Source organism: Dendrobates tinctorius, unplaced genomic scaffold (assembly GCF_039654945.1).
Source record: "Dendrobates tinctorius isolate UK_male_01 unplaced genomic scaffold, ASM3965494v1 ptg000029l, whole genome shotgun sequence".
Classification (NCBI taxonomy): Eukaryota; Metazoa; Chordata; class Amphibia; order Anura; family Dendrobatidae; genus Dendrobates; species Dendrobates tinctorius.
The window spans coordinates 9,300,395-9,318,181 of record NW_027361697.1 but is presented as its reverse complement, the minus strand read 5'-3'; the positions used below and the strand labels follow the sequence as shown (position 1 = coordinate 9,318,181).

At 43.8% G+C, this 17,787-nt stretch overlaps 1 long non-coding RNA gene across 1 annotated transcript in view; it reads right to left on the bottom strand.

Annotated features, from left to right (window-relative positions):
- Positions 1-1,289: 1,289 nt before the first annotated feature.
- The window catches only part of LOC141085798 (uncharacterized), a 46,979-nt gene continuing 30,481 nt past the window's right edge, over positions 1,290-17,787 (bottom strand). The window contains exons 5-8 of the long non-coding RNA XR_012231413.1: positions 15,418-16,794; positions 12,261-12,351; positions 5,254-5,356; positions 1,290-1,352 (exon numbers count right to left, since the gene is read on the bottom strand). This is a non-coding gene — a long non-coding RNA (uncharacterized lncRNA). The remainder of the gene's footprint in view (positions 1,353-5,253; positions 5,357-12,260; positions 12,352-15,417; positions 16,795-17,787) is intronic.

Genomic DNA, 17,787 nt, shown 5'->3' with positions numbered 1-17,787 from the left:
AAGTGTAGTCACTTTTTATGTATAGCACAGTCCCTTAGTATATAGTGTACTCATTTATGTATAGGACAGTCCCTTAGTATATAGTGTACTCACTTATGCCTAACACAGTCCCTTAGTATATAGTGTACTCACTTACGCCTAACACAGTCCCTTAGTATATAGTATACTTATTTATTATTTATAACACAGTCCCTTAGTATATAGTGTACTCACTTATGCATAACATCATCCTTAGCTACATAGTTTTTTCTTTTGTTATGTATAACACCATCCCTTAATACATACCATCCTCTCTAGTTATATGTGATGCCGTCCCTTACTATATAGCTTGATCTGTTGTTATGTACAGTGCTGTCTCTTACATAGTGTATTCTTGTTATTTTTGTTATTCACAGCGCCCTCTTTAATTACATAGTCTCCTCTCTTGTTAGATCTAAAATGACTGCTGATGGAGGAACTGGTGATCAGACTACCAGTCCATCAGCTCCTCCATTAGAAAAGAAGCTTTCCCATGCTCCATCAGCCATCATTGCATTATACAACTAACAAGACAGGACGGTATGTAGCAAGAAACAGGGCTCTATATAATCCATTAATGTGGAAAAAATGAACTTTTTTGCATTTACCAAATGGCTGCAATGAAACAAAGAGTGAAAAATTTAAAGTGGTCTGAATACTTTCCGTACCCACTGTATGTCCCTAATCAAGGTATACATGGTCCTCTCATCCCTTTCCTGGTATGCATGGCCCCCTCATCCCTTTCTTGGTATGCATGGCCCTCTTATCCGCATCCTGGTATACATTGATCTTTAATAGTAACAGCAATGTTGGCAATCGTGGTATTTTGCTAAAACTGCATCGAATTAATGGATTTATCTCCTGTATATTCTGTAGCATTAAATTGAACTTAAAAAGTAAAATCCACCTAGGGCCACTATTTTTTAGACTCTCGCAACATCCTTGATAACTTTTACACTAATCTAATCACATTCCAGTACCAAGTAGATCTTTAGACCGTCCAAAGTTACAACAGTAGATCTAAGGATGTCTCGCCAAGGTTCGGTGAATACTGTGTCTGTGCACCTATGGTCTACATCTAGAAACTTTTCCAGATACTATAGGCGACTATTTACAGGACCTCAGCCTGGCAATAAGTTCAGCTTATCAAAACAACACATGGATACTTAGATATCAAAATTATTTATTGATTGAATGAAACATAAGATTTATACTCATAAAAAAAGTTTTAGGAATCATCTTGAAAATAAAAAAAAATAATCAAATGATTTATGCTTTTTTTCTTCTTATTTGTTGCGTGCTTTCTTCTATTCTACTATTTGTGTCCATTGACCCTAGAAAAAAAATTAAAAAAATACATACCATAGATAATTGAAAATTGAAATGACTACATATACTATATTTAAGAAATCCTTGCAGGTTTATAGTACAAATTATTTAAAACAACAAGTTCTAATACTATTTGTGGGGTACAGTCATGTAGGCTCATGCTGTTTGCAATATTAGTGTATTAGATGCCTTTTTCTGGCCTTTAGATTGCAGTGAAGTAGGAGCGGAGCAAGAAAAATATATGAACTAAATTTTATGGATTTAACTGCTATTTTTTGCTGCAGAAATGTACATATTATGCTGACATCAACCTTTGCATTACAAATTGTGAGATCTGTTTTGAATTTCTGCAACATAAATTCACAGATTGCAGATTTCTATTCCACCCTGACGGTCAATTTACCCTGCAGATTTTCTGCACTACCTGTGAGTTGCAGAATCCATAGCAAGTGTTGAAAATTAAAAGAACTGGTGACAACACCTACATTGCGGGGAGAAATTGGCAAAGGGTATGTCACATTTTGGATGTACAACAAATGATCTACCCCCAACACTAAAGTAGAATAACAGGGTCACATGTAACGAATGCAGAGAAATGGTATGGATTTTGTAACAGATCTGCATTGCAAACTTGAAATACATAGAAGGTGTCAATAATAGTTAAAGAAGCATTCCTCCTCCTCCCATGAAAAGGTTTTATCCTCTTAATACATTGCACTCATCATATTATATAGTACATACTGTATGGTTTGAGTGCTTTTGGGCTGCAGAAATGCATCAAAACACCTTTCCAAAATTGTGGGTAAACAACTTTGTTTCAAGCATGTGATGCTGGTTCAAACTCATCTGTGGCAACTAACAGGTGTGGGCAATGTGAAAATCACACCTAAAGCCAGATAAAAGGGAGAGAAGTTGACGCAATCTTTGCATTGTGTGTCCGTGTGTGCCATACTAAGCATGGAGAACAGAAAGAAGAGAAGAGAACTGTCTGAGAACTTGAGAACCAAAATTGTTGAACAATATCAACAATCCCAAGGCTACAAGTTCATCTCAAGAGATCTTAATGTTCTTTAGTCCATGGTACACAACATAATCAATGAGTTTACAGCCCATGGCACTGTAGCTAATCTCCCTGGACGTGGACGGTAGAGAAAAATTAATGAAAGGTTACAACACAGGATAGCCAAGATGGTGGATAAACAGCCCTAATCAAGTTCCAAAGAAATTCAAGCTATCCTGCAGGCTCAGTGTGCATCAGTGTCAGCACGAACTATACATCAACATTTGAATTAAATTAAACACTATGGCAGAAGACCCAGGAGGACCCCACTGATGACAGAGACATAAAAAAGCTAGACTTCAGTCTGTCAAAATGTATGATAGTAAGACAAAATCCTTCTAGTAAAGCATCTTGTGGACAGATGAGACCAATATAGAGCTTTTTTGGTAAAGCAAATCATTCTACTGTTTACCAAAAACAGAATAAAGCCTACAAAGAAAAGAACACAGTACCTACAGTCAAATATGGTGGAGGTTCAAAGATGTTTTGGGGTTGTTTTGCTGCCTCTGGCATAGGGTGCCATCACTGTGTGCAAGGCATCATAAAATCTGAAGATTAACAAAGGATTTTGGGTTGCAATGTAGTGACCAATGTCAGAAAACTAGGATTACGGACTCCTAGGTCATGGGTCTTCAAGCAGGACAATGACCCTCGACATACTTCAAGAAGCACCCAGAAATTGATGGAAACAAAGAGTTGTGAAGTGGCCAGCAATGAGCCTGGATCTAAATCCCATTGAACACATGTGGAGAAATCTTGAAATTGCTGTTGGGAAAAGCACCCATCAAATAGAGAACTGGAGCAGTTTGCAAAGGAAGAGTGGTCCAAAATTCCAGTTGAGAGTAAGAAGCTTGTTGATGGTTATAGGAAGGGATTGATTGCAGTTATTTATTCCAAATATTAAATTGAGGGTGGTAACAATTTTGTACTGGCCATTGGGCTTTGTGTGAAATTATGTCCAATTTGCCTTTTTTCAGTTATTTTGTGCTGTTCCAATAGACACAAAGTAAATAAACATGTATAACAAAACATGTAATTGCGATAATTTTCTGGGAGAAATACTTCATTTTCTAGAACAATTTAAAGGTTGCCAACACTTTCGATCAATGACTGTAAGTATATCAATAAAGTTTTTCAAAGTTAAAAACCAGGAAGTATCAAAAATGCTTTATTTAAAGCATGACAAACAAATAAGACAAATACCGCATCAAAATCGGTATAAAAATGCATGTTAAAAAACACACTCAAAAACGCAATGAAAAATGCAAGAAATGGAGCCTGAATTCTGCTACATAAAAAACTCACTAAAAGCTCACCATGTGAACATAGCCTAATACTGTTTTTTTTCCCATGATAGGTACCCTTTAATAACTTCCGTGATAGCAGCCAAGGCATGTACTGTATGTGTGTGATTTCTATGTGGGTCATACTTCACACTGAATAAATGGAGGTGTTTTGAACATTTTGTTTCAATTTTCCATCATTTGCAGATCATTAACATTTCTATCCATCCTGGGATTTCCATAATTCCATGAATTTTTCTTTATGGTGTTGCAGTTTCAATGATGGAGTGTACAGGGTGGGCCATTTATATGGATACACCTAAATAAGATGGGAATGGTTGGTGATATCAACTTCCTGTTTGTGGCACATAAATATATGAGAGGGGGGAAACTTTTCAAGATGGGTGGTGACCATAGTGGCCATTTTGAAGTCAGCCATTTTGGATCCAACTTTATTTTTTTCAATGGGAAGAGGGTCATGTGACACATCAAACTTATTAAGAATTTCACAAGAAAACAATGGTGTGCTTGGCTTTAACAAGTTTATTCTTTCATGAGTTATTTACAAGTTTATGACCACTTATAAAATGTGTTCAAAGTGTTGCCCATTGTGTTGGATTGTCAATGCAACCCTCTTCTCCCACTCTTGACACATTGATAGCAACACTGCAGAAGAAATGCTAGCACAGGCTTCCAGTATCCGTTGTTTCAGATGCTACACATCTCGTATTTTCACAGCATAGACAATTGCCTTCAGATGATCCCAAAGATAAAAGTCTAAGGGGGTCAGATCGAGAGACCTTGGTGGCCATTCAACTGGCCCACGATGACCAATCCACATTCCAGGAAACTGTTCAGGTAGGAATGCTCGGACCTGACACCCAAAATTGATGGTATGGTGTGGTATATGGGGTACAAAGATAGTGGGGCCATTCTTCATCAATGGAAACCTCAATGCCACTGGATATCTAAAACTGCTACATGATGATGTGTTGCCCTCTTTATGCACTGAAGATGGCACGTTCCCTGAGTTTTTCCAGCAAGATGGTGCACCACCACATTATGGGGGCCAGGTCTGAGCATTCCTACAAGGAATCTGACCCCCTTAGACTAGCATTTCTTCTGCGGTGTTGTTATCAGTGTGTCAAGAGTGGGAAAAGAGGGTTGCATTGACAATCCAACACAATGGGCAGCACTTTGAACACATTTTATAAGTGGTCATAAACTTCTAAATAACTCATGAATGAATAAAGTTATGTTAACTAAAACCAAGCATACCATTGCTTATCTTGTGAAATTCTCAATGTTTGATGTGTCACATGACCCTCTTCCCATTGGAAAAAATAAAGTTGGAACCAAAATGGCCAACTTCAAAATGGCCACCATGGTCACCACCCATCTTGAAGAGTTTCCCCCCTCCCATATACTAATGTGCCACAAACAGGAAGTTGATATCACCAACCATTCCCATTTTATTTAGATGTATCCATATAAATGGCCCACCCTGTATAATTTTTCAAAAAGCATTATCTGTAGGCCGAAACACATTTTAGTACAACTTACCTTTAGTAAGGTAGGATCAGATCTAAATTTAGAGAATTTTAATGCCACCTCAATCAATATGGTCTCCTAGATCAGTGTCTCCTGCTGTATCGACCATTTCAAGCTAAGAAAAATAAGACACTTTGGAAACTTGGAATATATATTTCAAGAAAATAATGCAAAGACAATTATATGAAAAATATTACTAATCTAATATATAAAGCTCAAAGTGTGTATGTATGTGTGTATGTATGTGTGTGTGTATGTGTGTGTGTATGTCCGGGATAGGCATCCGCACCGTCGCAGCTACAGCCACAAAATTTCCCACAGTCACACATCTGGACCCCGAGAGCGTCCTAAGCTATGTTGTGAGGCGAAATTTTAACCCCGTGCGTTCCAATTCACCAAACAATTTTGCCCCTATCTACATACTGGGGAAAAAGTGTGTGCGTGTCAAGCCCCGCCCCTCATTATGATGTCATAGTGCCCCTATCTACATACTGGGAAAAGAGTGTGAGGAAAAACTTTTCAAGTGCATCAAATGGCAAAAGGTTTTTTGCCAGGGATTTTGCGAACTGAAAAAGTGTTGGAGTGGTATATACAGTGGGGCAAAAAAGTATTTAGTCAGTCAGCAATAGTGCAAGTTCCACCACTTAAAAAGATGAGAGGCGTCTGTAATTTACACCATAGGTAGACCTCAACTATGGGAGACAAACTGATAAAAAAAAATCCAGAAAATCACATTGTCTGTTTTTTTTTTCATTTTATTTGCATATTATGGTGGAAAATAAGTATTTGGTCAGAAACAAGCAATCAAGATTTCTGCCTCTCACAGACCTGTAACTTCTTCTTTAAGAGTCTCCTCTTTCCTCCACTCATTACCTGTAGTAATGGCACCTGTTTAAACTTGTTATCAGTATAAAAAGACACCTGTGCACACCCTCAAACAGTCTGACTCCAAACTCCACTATGGTGAAGACCAAAGAGCTGTCAAAGGACACCAGAAACAAAATTGTAGCCCTGCACCAGGCTGGGAAGACTGAATCTGCAATAGCCAACCAGCTTGGAGTGAAGAAATCAACTGTGGGAGCAATAATTAGAAAATGGAAGACATACAAGACCACTGATAATCTCCCTCGATCTGGTGCTCCATGCAAAATCCCACCTCGTGGGGTCAGAATGATCACAAGAACGGTGAGCAAAAATCCCAGAACCACGCGGGGGGACCTAGTGAATGAACTTCAGAGAGCTGGGACCAATGTAACAAGGCCTACCATAAGTAACACACTACGCCACCATGGACTCAGATCCTGCAGTGCCAGACGTGTCCCACTGCTTAAGCCTGTACATGTCCGGGCCCGTCTGAAGTTTGCTAGAGAGCATTTGGATGATCCAGAGGAGTTTTGGGAGAATGTCCTATGGTCTGATGAAACCAAACTGGAACTGTTTGGTAGAAACACAACTTGTCGTGTTTGGAGGAAAAAGAATACTGAGTTGCATCCATCAAACACCATACCTACTGTAAAGCATGGTTGTGGAAACATCATGCTTTGGGGCTGTTTCTCTGCAAAGGGGCCAGGACGACTGATCCGGGTACATGAAAGAATGAATGGGGCCATGTATCGTGAGATTTTGAGTGCAAACCTCCTTCCATCAGCAAGGGCATTGATGATGAAACGTGGCTGGGTCTTTCAACATGACGATGATCCAAAGCACACCGCCAGGGCAACGAAGGAGTGGCTTCGTAAGAAGCATTTCAAGGTCCTGGAGTGGCCTAGCCAGTCTCCAGATCTCAACCCTATAGAAAACCTTTGGAGGGAGTTGAAAGTCCGTGTTGCCAAGCGAAAAGCCAAAAACATCACTGCTCTAGAGGAGATCTGCATGGAGGAATGGGCCAACATACCACCCACAGTGTGTGGCAACCTAGTGAAGACTTACAGAAAACGTTTGACCTCTGTCATTGCCAACAAAGGATATATCACAAAGTATTGAGATGAAATTTTGTTTCTGACCAAATACTTATTTTCCACCATAATATGCAAATAAAATGAAAAAAAAACAGACAATGTGATTTTCTGTATTTTCTTTTATCAGTTTGTCTCCCAGAGTTGAGGTCTACCTATGATGTAAATTACAGACGCCTCTCATCTTTTTAAGTGGTGGAACTTGCACTATTGCTGACTGACTAAATACTTTTTTGCCCCACTGTATGGCGACCTGCTCTTGTCCAAAAAATTATATCGGTAAAGCCAAAAGGGAATTTAGGAGGAGGATAAGCGAACACCTGGGAGATAAAAGAAACAAGAGAGATACCCGTGTGGCACGCCATATATGGGAAGAACATGGGGGCAAAAGAGATGTCCTCTCCTTTTGTGTTTTGGAAGTAGTGAAACCAAGTAACAGGAAGGGCGACTGGGATAGATTGATTTTGCAAAAAGAGGCACGATAGATCTTCAAAATGGAATCCGTGGCTCCGAGGGGCCTTAATGATCGACTCGCGTATGGTTGCTTTATTTTGAAGAGAACCCAATATGAGAGATATGAGATATCAATTGTCCTCATTGTTAATAATACAGGAAAACCTTGGAAACCATAGATCTAGGAGATGATTTGTGGAAATGTGGTGATCATATTGACATTATGGACCCCTATGATGAGTTTTGTTATATCAGGTTATCCTAAGACTAAGGGGAATCATGAGTGTGGGAACCCGTTGTTATTTTATATCATACCTTGGGGAGTAATGAGACTTTTATATGTATCTACTAAGAGTCATAGGGTTATTTAGGGAGTAAATCAAATTATTTCACACATGGTTCTACACTGAAAGGTGTGGTATGGGTTAATCTGAAGGGTTTGGTTACCTCGATTTATTTATCCTTAGGCCTGTTTCACACATCAGTTTTCCTGTTCAGTCTAAATCCGCCAAAATAGCGGAAAACGGATCCGCAGGTGGACTGACAGGAATGGGTGTCACCGGATCGGCGGATGTACGGATCCGCCAATGGTTTAAATTTAAAGGAACCGGCCCCCGAGATATAGCAGAGTACCTGCATGATTGAGCGGGGGTCCATCGTCGTGATCTGAAGGCATAGCGCGAGAGGGCGATGTCGCGGGAGTGCTTCTCCATGTTGTAATGTCTGGGAGTCCCGCGATAAGAGATCGCTCGACGTGGGAGAGATCGCGCAATGTGAGAAATCGTCGCGCGACGGGAGAAATGTCGGGAGTCCTCGCGCGACGAGAGAGAGAAGCAGCCAGACAGAATTGGGGGTTAAATTTGTTTACAAACACTGAATGGCGGATCCGAACAGCAAAAAAATGTTACAGGGCCCGTCCGGACATGTCAGCGGACGCCAAAATCTTGGCGGATCCGCTTACATGCGGATGGAACGGATCACCATCAGTCAAAATTCGCCGATAATGCAAGTCAATGGGCAAAAAAACGGATCCGCAAAGAAAAATGGCGGATCCGTTTTTTTTTTGCAAAACGGCGGATTTTGACTGATGGTGACAAACGGATGTATGAAACAGGCCAAATCTATGCGCACCTCTATGTGGAGTGTATTTCTGTACATCTATGTGCCCCTTCAGGTGGAGTATATTCCAGTAAGGTCTTTGACTGCTGCAGTGGGTTAACAACATCCGGTGTTAATAATGCGTACCGAGCCATCGGATTAATGATATTCACTTTAACAGGGTTAATACTCTACATAGGGATGGGGCTGCATAATACGTGTGTGTCCGGACGGCTGCGAGTGCCCGGAGGACAAAGGAGGACCAGGGTGGCTATCCTGGTAATAAGATATGGTGCGCTCATCCATGGATTGAGAATCTGGGCGGGCGCGCTATGATATGGGAGCGCGCACCCAGGATTGCTATTGAGAGAGTGGGGTAGCTCCCCCGGCCGAATCCGGGCGTGCGCCGCACTCTGGAGGAGTGTCCATAGGACGCCAGGGGGATCGATGCGATAGGCCGATCATCTAGTTTGGTCTGGCCATGCGCATTTCCTGACTGAGAAACTGGGCATGCGTGATACGTTGGACGTGAGGATACTGGACGCTCACGATGGAAGGACTCCATGCGGATGTATTGGGAGAGTCTGGACATGCGCAGTGGTAGATGGGGGACGCGCTGGATTGAGGAACGCAGGCGCAATAGAGCTCTGGGGGTTTGCCTGACAGGAAGTGAAACATGAATAAGATACCTCTAGGGTTTAAGCTATCCAGCGCACGCGTACTACTGAAAGGGGAGACATCTAGGAGGTGATAACATTATGACCTTCTACTCTATCATTTGAGGCGATACTTTATCAGTGATGAGCTAAGTTACATCTATATGACTTTTTGCTGGTTTTTGTTTTTGGGCATAGTGCAATTCTATTGAACATGAATAGTATGGGTTATATTTCGCTAATGGTTTCCTTTTCATGGGAGAATAATGTTGTTAGTTGAAACCGGTATCTAAAAGGTTAAGGTTGATCTCCCATAGATATCATTGGTTGCTATTGGCATGTTATTAACCCACCCCTCATTAAGGGGATTCTGTTTTGACGTACAAGTGGGGCAAAAAAGTATTTAGTCAGTCAGCAATAGTGCAAGTTCCACCACTTAAAAAGATGAGAGGCGTCTGTAATTTACATCATAGGTAGACCTCAACTATGGGAGACAAACTGAGAAAAAAAATTCCAGAAAATCACATTGTCTGTTTTTTTTTTCCTTTTATTTGCATATTATGGTGGAAAATAAGTATTTGGTCAGAAACAAGCAATCAAGATTTCTGGCTCTCACAGTCCTGTAACTTCTTCTTTAAGAGTCTCCTCTTTCCTCCACTCATTACCTGTAGTAATGGCACCTGTTTAAACTTGTTATCAGTATAAAAAGACACCTGTGCACACCCTCAAACAGTCTGACTCCAAACTCCACTATGGTGAAGACCAAAGAGCTGTCAAAGGACACCAGAAACAAAATTGTAGCCCTGCACCAGGCTGGGAAGACTGAATCTGCAATAGCCAACCAGCTTGGAGTGAAGAAATCAACTGTGGGAACAATAATTAGAAAATGGAAGACATACAAGACCACTGATAATCTCCCTCGATCTGGTGCTCCACGCAAAATCCCACCCCGTGGGGTCAGAATGATCACAAGAACGGTGAGCAAAAATCCCAGAACCACACGGGGGGACCTAGTGAATGAACTGCAGAGAGCTGGGACCAATGTAACAAGGCCTACCATAAGTAACACACTACGCCACCATGGACTCAGATCCTGCAGTGCCAGACGTGTCCCACTGCTTAAGCCTGTACATGTCCGGGCCCGTCTGAAGTTTGCTAGAGAGCATTTGGATGATCCAGAGGAGTTTTGGGAGAATGTCCTATGGTCTGATGAAACCAAACTGGAACTGTTTTGTAGAAACACAACTTGTCGTGTTTGGAGGAAAAAGAATACTGAGTTGCATCCATCAAACACCATACCTACTGTAAAGCATGGTGGTGGAAACATCATGCTTTGGGGCTGTTTCTCTGCAAAGGGGCCAGGACGACTGATCCGGGTACATGAAAGAATGAATGGGGCCATGTATCGTGAGATTTTGAGTGAAAACCTCCTTCCATCAGCAAGGGCATTGAAGATGAAACGTGGCTGGGTCTTTCAACATGACAATGATCCAAAGCACACCGCCAGGGCAACGAAGGAGTGGCTTCGTAAGAAGCATTTCAAGGTCCTGGAGTGGCCTAGCCAGTCTCCAGATCTCAACCCTATAGAAAACCTTTGGAGGGAGTTGAAAGTCCGTGTTGCCAAGCGAAAAGCCAAAAACATCACTGCTCTAGAGGAGATCTGCATGGAGGAATGGGCCAACATACCACCCACAGTGTGTGGCAACCTAGTGAAGACTTACAGAAAACGTTTGACCTCTGTCATTGCCAACAAAGGATATATCACAAAGTATTGAGATGAAATTTTGTTTCTGACCAAATACTTATTTTCCACCATAATATGCAAATAAAATGAAAAAAAAACGGACAATGTGATTTTCTGGAATTTTTTTTCACAGTTTGTCTCCCAGAGTTGAGGTCTACCTATGATGTAAATTACAGACGCCTCTCATCTTTTTAAGTGGTGGAACTTGCACTATTGCTGACTGACTAAATACTTTTTTGCCCCACTGTATTTTTGATTTATTTGGGGGGATTTTTGTGACAGCAATTTTCAATATTGCTTTTTTTGGCCCTATATGTACCCATATAGAAATCCTCAATATTATGGAGTGTCAGTAAGGGATAGTCCACGTGGAGCGGGGGCACCAGCACAACTTAGGGTGAAACAGCTCCGCTGCTAGGTAGGGCTATCCATAATTAGGGACCGATAGTGCGTAGGGAGACAAATTACACTATACTATGTTCCCATAAAATAATGATTATTCCAGCTACTGTATTTCACCCCTTTTGCATCCTATTGGTGGTTTTTGGCATGAGTTTTCTGAGTATGGTTTATTGAACTCAGCCATTTGTCTGTTCTGCAATCTGGTATATTGTAGATACAGAACTTAATAGCGTGAGTAGGGACAGCCGCCGTGGAGCGGAGGCGCCATTTGCGTTCCAAGAGGGCACCAACCTCCGCTGTCAGGCAGGGAAGAATTATAGGGCCCTATAGGGTCAAATTAGGGTATATACCCCTGCTTGACGTGGTATCATATCTTGGATTTAAGCTGGATTTTTTTTAAATATTGATCAGTGTTTTTTGTGCCTTTTTGAGATTTTTCTCATTTCTTAAAGATTTGACAATAAAGAACGTGCTCCAGAGGCGTAGCTAGGGTTTTGCTTTAGGGGGGTGAAACTTCTGAGTGGGCCCCTAACTAGGTAACTTTGATTACAACTCGGTGACGCACCCTAATAGTGGATGTAGAAGATGACTGCGCTGTTACTGAAAATAATCCCAATATAAAGACCAACATGGATATTACATGGTCAGTGGTAAATACCAGTCCTACAAAACATACAAGTGATTACTGCACAGTTACAGATAGTGCCTTACCGCTGACGTTCTTTCTGATGGAATCATTCACTTTTCACGTCTTTTCCATCTGGCCCAAACCGACATGACAACTTCTCCAGCCACGACTCTGCTACAGAAAATACAACAAAGACATGTTTCACTTCTCATATTCCAGCCCCATCACCATCTATCCCCAACCTGCACAAACTCCTCATCCTGCTGCTACCCCAATACTGAGCCGCTGCTGCCGTATGTGTCCCTATTACTGCACCTGATACCCCAATACTGAGCCGCTGCTGCTGTATGTGTCCCTATTACTGCACCTGATACCCCAATACTGAGCCGCTGCTGTATGTGTCCCTATTACTGCACCTGATACCCCAATGCTGAGCCGCTGCTGCTGTATGTGTCCCTATTACTGCACCTGATACCCCAATACTGAGCCGCTGCTGCTGTATGTGTCCCTATTACTGCACCTGATATGGCAGCAGTGGCTCAGCATTGGGGTATCAGGTGCAGTAATAGGGACACATATGGCAGCAGTGGCTCAGCATTGGGGTATGTGTCCCTATTACTGCACCTGATACCCCAATGCTGAGCCGCTGCTGCCGTGTGTCCCTATTACTGCACCTCATACCCAATGCTGAGCCGCTACTGCTGTATGTGTCCCTATTACTGCACCTGATACCCCAATGCTGAGCCGCTGCTGCTGTATGTGTCCCTATTACTGCACCTGATACCCCAATACTGAGCCGCTGCTGCTGTATGTGTCTCTATTACTGCACCTGATACCCCAATGCTGAGCCGCTGCTGCCATATGTGTCCCTATTACTGCACCTGATACCCAATGCTGAGCCTCTGCCGTATGTGTCCCTATTACTGCACCTGATACCCCAATACTGAGCCGCTGCTGCCATATGTGTCCCTATTACTGCACCTGATACCCCAATGCTGAGCCGCTGCTGACATGTGTCCCTATTACTGCACCTGATACCCCAATACTGAGCCACTGCAGCTGTATGTGTCCCTATTACTGCACCTGATACCCCAATACTGAGCCGCTGCTGCGGTATGTGTCCCTATTACTGCACCTGATACCCCAATGCTGATCCGCTGCTGCCGTATGTGTCCCTATTACTGCACCTGATACCCCAATGCTGAGCCTCTGCCGTATGTGTCCCTATTACTGCACCTGATACCCCAATGCTGAGCCGCTGCTGACATGTGTCCCTATTACTGCACCTGATACCCCAATACTGAGCCGCTGCAGCTGTATGTGTCCCTATTACTGCACCTGATACCCCAATACTGAGCTGCTGCTGCCGTATGTGTCCCTATTACTGCACCTGATACCCCAATGCTGATCCGCTGCTGCCTTATGTGTCCCTATTACTGCACCTGATACCCCAATGCTGAGCCTCTGCCGTATGTGTCCCTATTACTGCACCTGATACCCCAATGCTGAGCTGCTGCTGACATGTGTCCCTATTACTGCACCTGATACCCCAATACTGAGCCGCTGCAGCTGTATGTGTCCCTATTACTGCACCTGATACCCCAATACTGAGCCGCTGCTGCCGTATGTGTCCCTATTACTGCACCTGATACCCAAATGCTGATCCGCTGCTGCCTTATGTGTCCCTATTACTGCACCTGATACCCCAATGCTGAGCTTCTGCCGTATGTGTCCCTATTACTGCACCTGATACCCCAATGCTGAGCCGCTGCTGACATGTGTCCCTATTACTGTACCTGATACCCCAATACTGAGCCACTGCAGCTGTATATGTCCCTATTACTGCACCTGATACCCCAATACTGAGCCGCTGCAGCTGTATGTGTCCCTATTACTGCACCTGATACCCCAATACTGAGCCGCTGCTGCCGTATGTGTCCATTACTGCACCTACTGTGTGGTTCTGTGTGACCTCTAAATTCTTAAGCATCCCTCTATAATATAGTAATGCCGGGTGCAATTGCCCTAGAAAACAGTGCCCACATATTGTCTCCTAGAATGTAATATTGCCCTCTGTGTGCCCCGTTTGACAGTTACTGTAAACCTGAGTTCCCCTATAACAATAAGTGCCCACTTTACATTTATTAATGTCCTGAGTCCCCCCCTGTACAGCTCCCCTATACACAGTAATATGCCCCCTCACTGTATACATACTGACCCCTTAGTATCCCCCAATGATAGCTCCAACACTGTATGATGGCCCCATCAATAATCTCCACATTGTATGATGGCCCCCTAGATAGCCTCCATATAGTATAATACACCAAATAGTCCTCAATATAGTATAATGCAGCCTCCATAGGCAGACTCTACAATATAATGCAGCCCCCCCATGGGCAGAGTCAATAGTATATTGCAGCCCCCATAAGCAGACTTAAATGTAAGGCAGCACCCCCCCACCCCCCTATAGGCAGCCTGTAATATAAGGCAGCACTCCCCCCATAGGCAGACTGTAGTATAAGGCAGCACCCCCCATTCGCTCCATACACCTTGTACACACACATTTCCGCTCCGTACACCTTGTACACAAACGGCTCCGCTCCAAACACCTTGTACACAAACGGCTCCACTCACCCCATACATACGCGGCTCCGCTCCTCCGTACACCTCATACATGCATATCTCCGCTTCATACACCTTCTACACACACGGCTCCGTTCTGTACACCTCATACACACACAGCTCTGCTACATCCACCTGGCTGTAAACCCCTCTCGACCCCACACATAAACTTCACCTTATCCAGCACCAATGCATGACAACCAGCACAGCAGAGTCCTGCAGCCAGCCACTGAAGTCCCTGATCATGTGACCCCCTGACTCCGCCCCTTGTGTGACCTCATCACAGGTCCTGTGCGCACAGATTAACTCAGGATGACATTGCTGGCTGTGAGCCCACTGCTGGCACCGGGGCCCCCCACTGCCTTCTCAGGGGCCCATAGCGGCCGGGTGGCAGAGTAGGGAGATCGATTCTCCCTGCTCTGCCGCAGAATGTAACTGTATGGGCACGCTGTACACGCCGATACAGTTACATTAGTGTAGCTCCGGTGGGCCCCCTCAGAGCTCGGGGCCCGGGCCTACCGCCCCCTCTGCCCCCCCGGTAGCTACGCTACTGACGTGCTCTATCTATTGCAGCCTATCCTAAACCTTAGCAAGTGCACAGAAGGGTTTAACACTCACAGTAATGTTGGTATATCTCTCTCAGTCCAATCCCGGGGGCCCTGCAGCTTTGCAAGATGGTGCGCACTTCTTCCTGGAAGCTCTGTGCAACGTGGTGTTTTCCTTGTGTGCAGGTCCAGTGATGCTCCTAGAAACGGTGGATTCCCTCCTCTGGATTCCTTTCTTGTCTTTTCTTCGTGGCTCCTCACGGCAACACAGAAAAGCCACCTTGTTATCCCCAGAATAGTTTACAAAATCACAATACTTAGAAGATGTTCCAGCAACTTTGACCAAAGGATGGTTAAAATCAAAAGACTTTATTCCAAAAAAATGATTAAAAACAGAATAGATGCATAAAAAACATATGGTTCACCAATGTGACAGACGCTTACGCGTTTCGGACTAGAGGGTCCTTACTCATAGCTAGTTTACAAAATCACAGTCTCAGAATAAACGTTCTTTTCCTCACAGCTCCAGGCAGACACATCTGCTTCCTGCAGAAATCTCGGCTCTCAACTCACACACAGAAAAGCAGCCCCTCCCCTCTCCAGTGCTGGCAGAAGAAACCACAGTCTTTACTGCAGGGGAGAGAAAATGTCCCATTGCTCTAACCAAGGGGGTTTTGTCTCTTAAAGTGGCAGCTTGTCTCTATGGTCTATAGCAACGCCACCCCCTTACAACGGCCTTATAAATCGGACCGAAATAGAAACACAGTGTTCGGACTCTCCCAACCTGAGACTCACAGCTTCATGTGTTTCTATATAGTTGACATGCTCAGGTAGGGAAGGCCGCCGGCCAGTCCGTACACTGTGTTCCTATCTCAGTCTGATTTATAAGGCCGTCCGGACTCTGCGCTTAGTATGGGTCCACCACTGCGAACTGCATCACTTATCAGAATGGGGAATTATTATCTCCATTACAAAATGGAGCAGCACGTCGATTGCTACTCTATCGTTTTGTTCATTTTCTATGAGACTGATGGAAAAATTTGAGTATAGCGCTTGGAAGCCATATAGAAAATGAATTGATCTAACTGCGATAGAATTTGCCAATTTGTGAGGGTCCCAATAGTCAGATCCCCTCCAATCATCACGTTATCCCCTAACTTGTGGATAGATGATAACTTGTTTTCACTGGACAATCTCAGTAGTCACCTCACTATCATCACAATTGATAATGTCAGAACCTCACTCCTCCTCTGCATAATGAAATCTGCACAGGTCACAGATCATTACCAAAAATCATTCTAAAAAAATTAATTAAATAAGTAACAGATCTGTTATTACAAAATATTTATAGATTTTATTAGAGTTTATTTGTAGACAACTTAAGGACATATTTTCATACCACTACTTCTTTGGACCAAAGGTGATCATCCGCCGTGCAAGTATCGTCTGTCTGAAATAAAAATAAATAAAACCTTTCTAACTTTTCTGTACACATTCCACGGTATTCATGCATTTGAAGTAGTAGCAATTTTATAGTATTATTGTAACTGTTCACACTTGCGTCGTGGTTTATCTTTATTAACAGTGACGGATTTGTCACATTTGGGATACCATTAGTACCTGACAGATTCCATTGGCGCATACTAGTGTATGCCAATCAGTAGGAAACACAGCGCTGCATGTAGATCAATTCTTCCAGGGAAATCTGATGGAGTAAGCAATGGAGTCTCCAGACAATTGTGAAAGTTAAAGAATATCTGATCATTTACCTTAATATATTATTTTGGGCATGTGTCACTTGCTGTAACTGATCCTCTATGTGTAAAGTAATTTTCTATCTGCTCCAGGTCTATTTTTGAACTGATTGATGAATCCATCAGCCGCTGTTCTCTTATGTTATATATCTGTTTCTCCTTCCCCCATGACGGCACCACGGAGAGAGGGGATCCGCCCCACGGGGACAGGAAACCTACCAATAAAAAGGCGGTACCTCTCTCCCGCATCAGTTGGTTTCCTGTCCCCACAAGGGAACCTACAGACTTACCAGATGCCGGGGCTGACCAGTCTGGAAAATGGCAGCGGGAGCCCCCTGCCCCAGCTGGGGCGGTTACCCGAGGCGCCACCGCTGGGGTCAGCGGGCCTCCAGGGTGTGCGGGGGGAGAGACGGCAGCAGGAAGATCCGTCCTCCCCCAGGATGGCGTCCTCCACGGCGGCTGGAAGTGTCCCTGGGTCGGAGCAAGTACCGGGGTGGGAGAGCGCCAGCGGGTGCAGGTATCACCCCACGAGCCGGCAGCTGGGGGAGACGCTGCCGCCCGCACAATGCACCTCTGGGAGCCGGCGGTGGTGTGCGGGGCGGAGCGGTGACGTCATACAGAGGTCGGCGGGCTGGGGGAGGTGCCGCCTGCGCAATACACCACAGTCACCGCAACAGCACCGTAAGAAG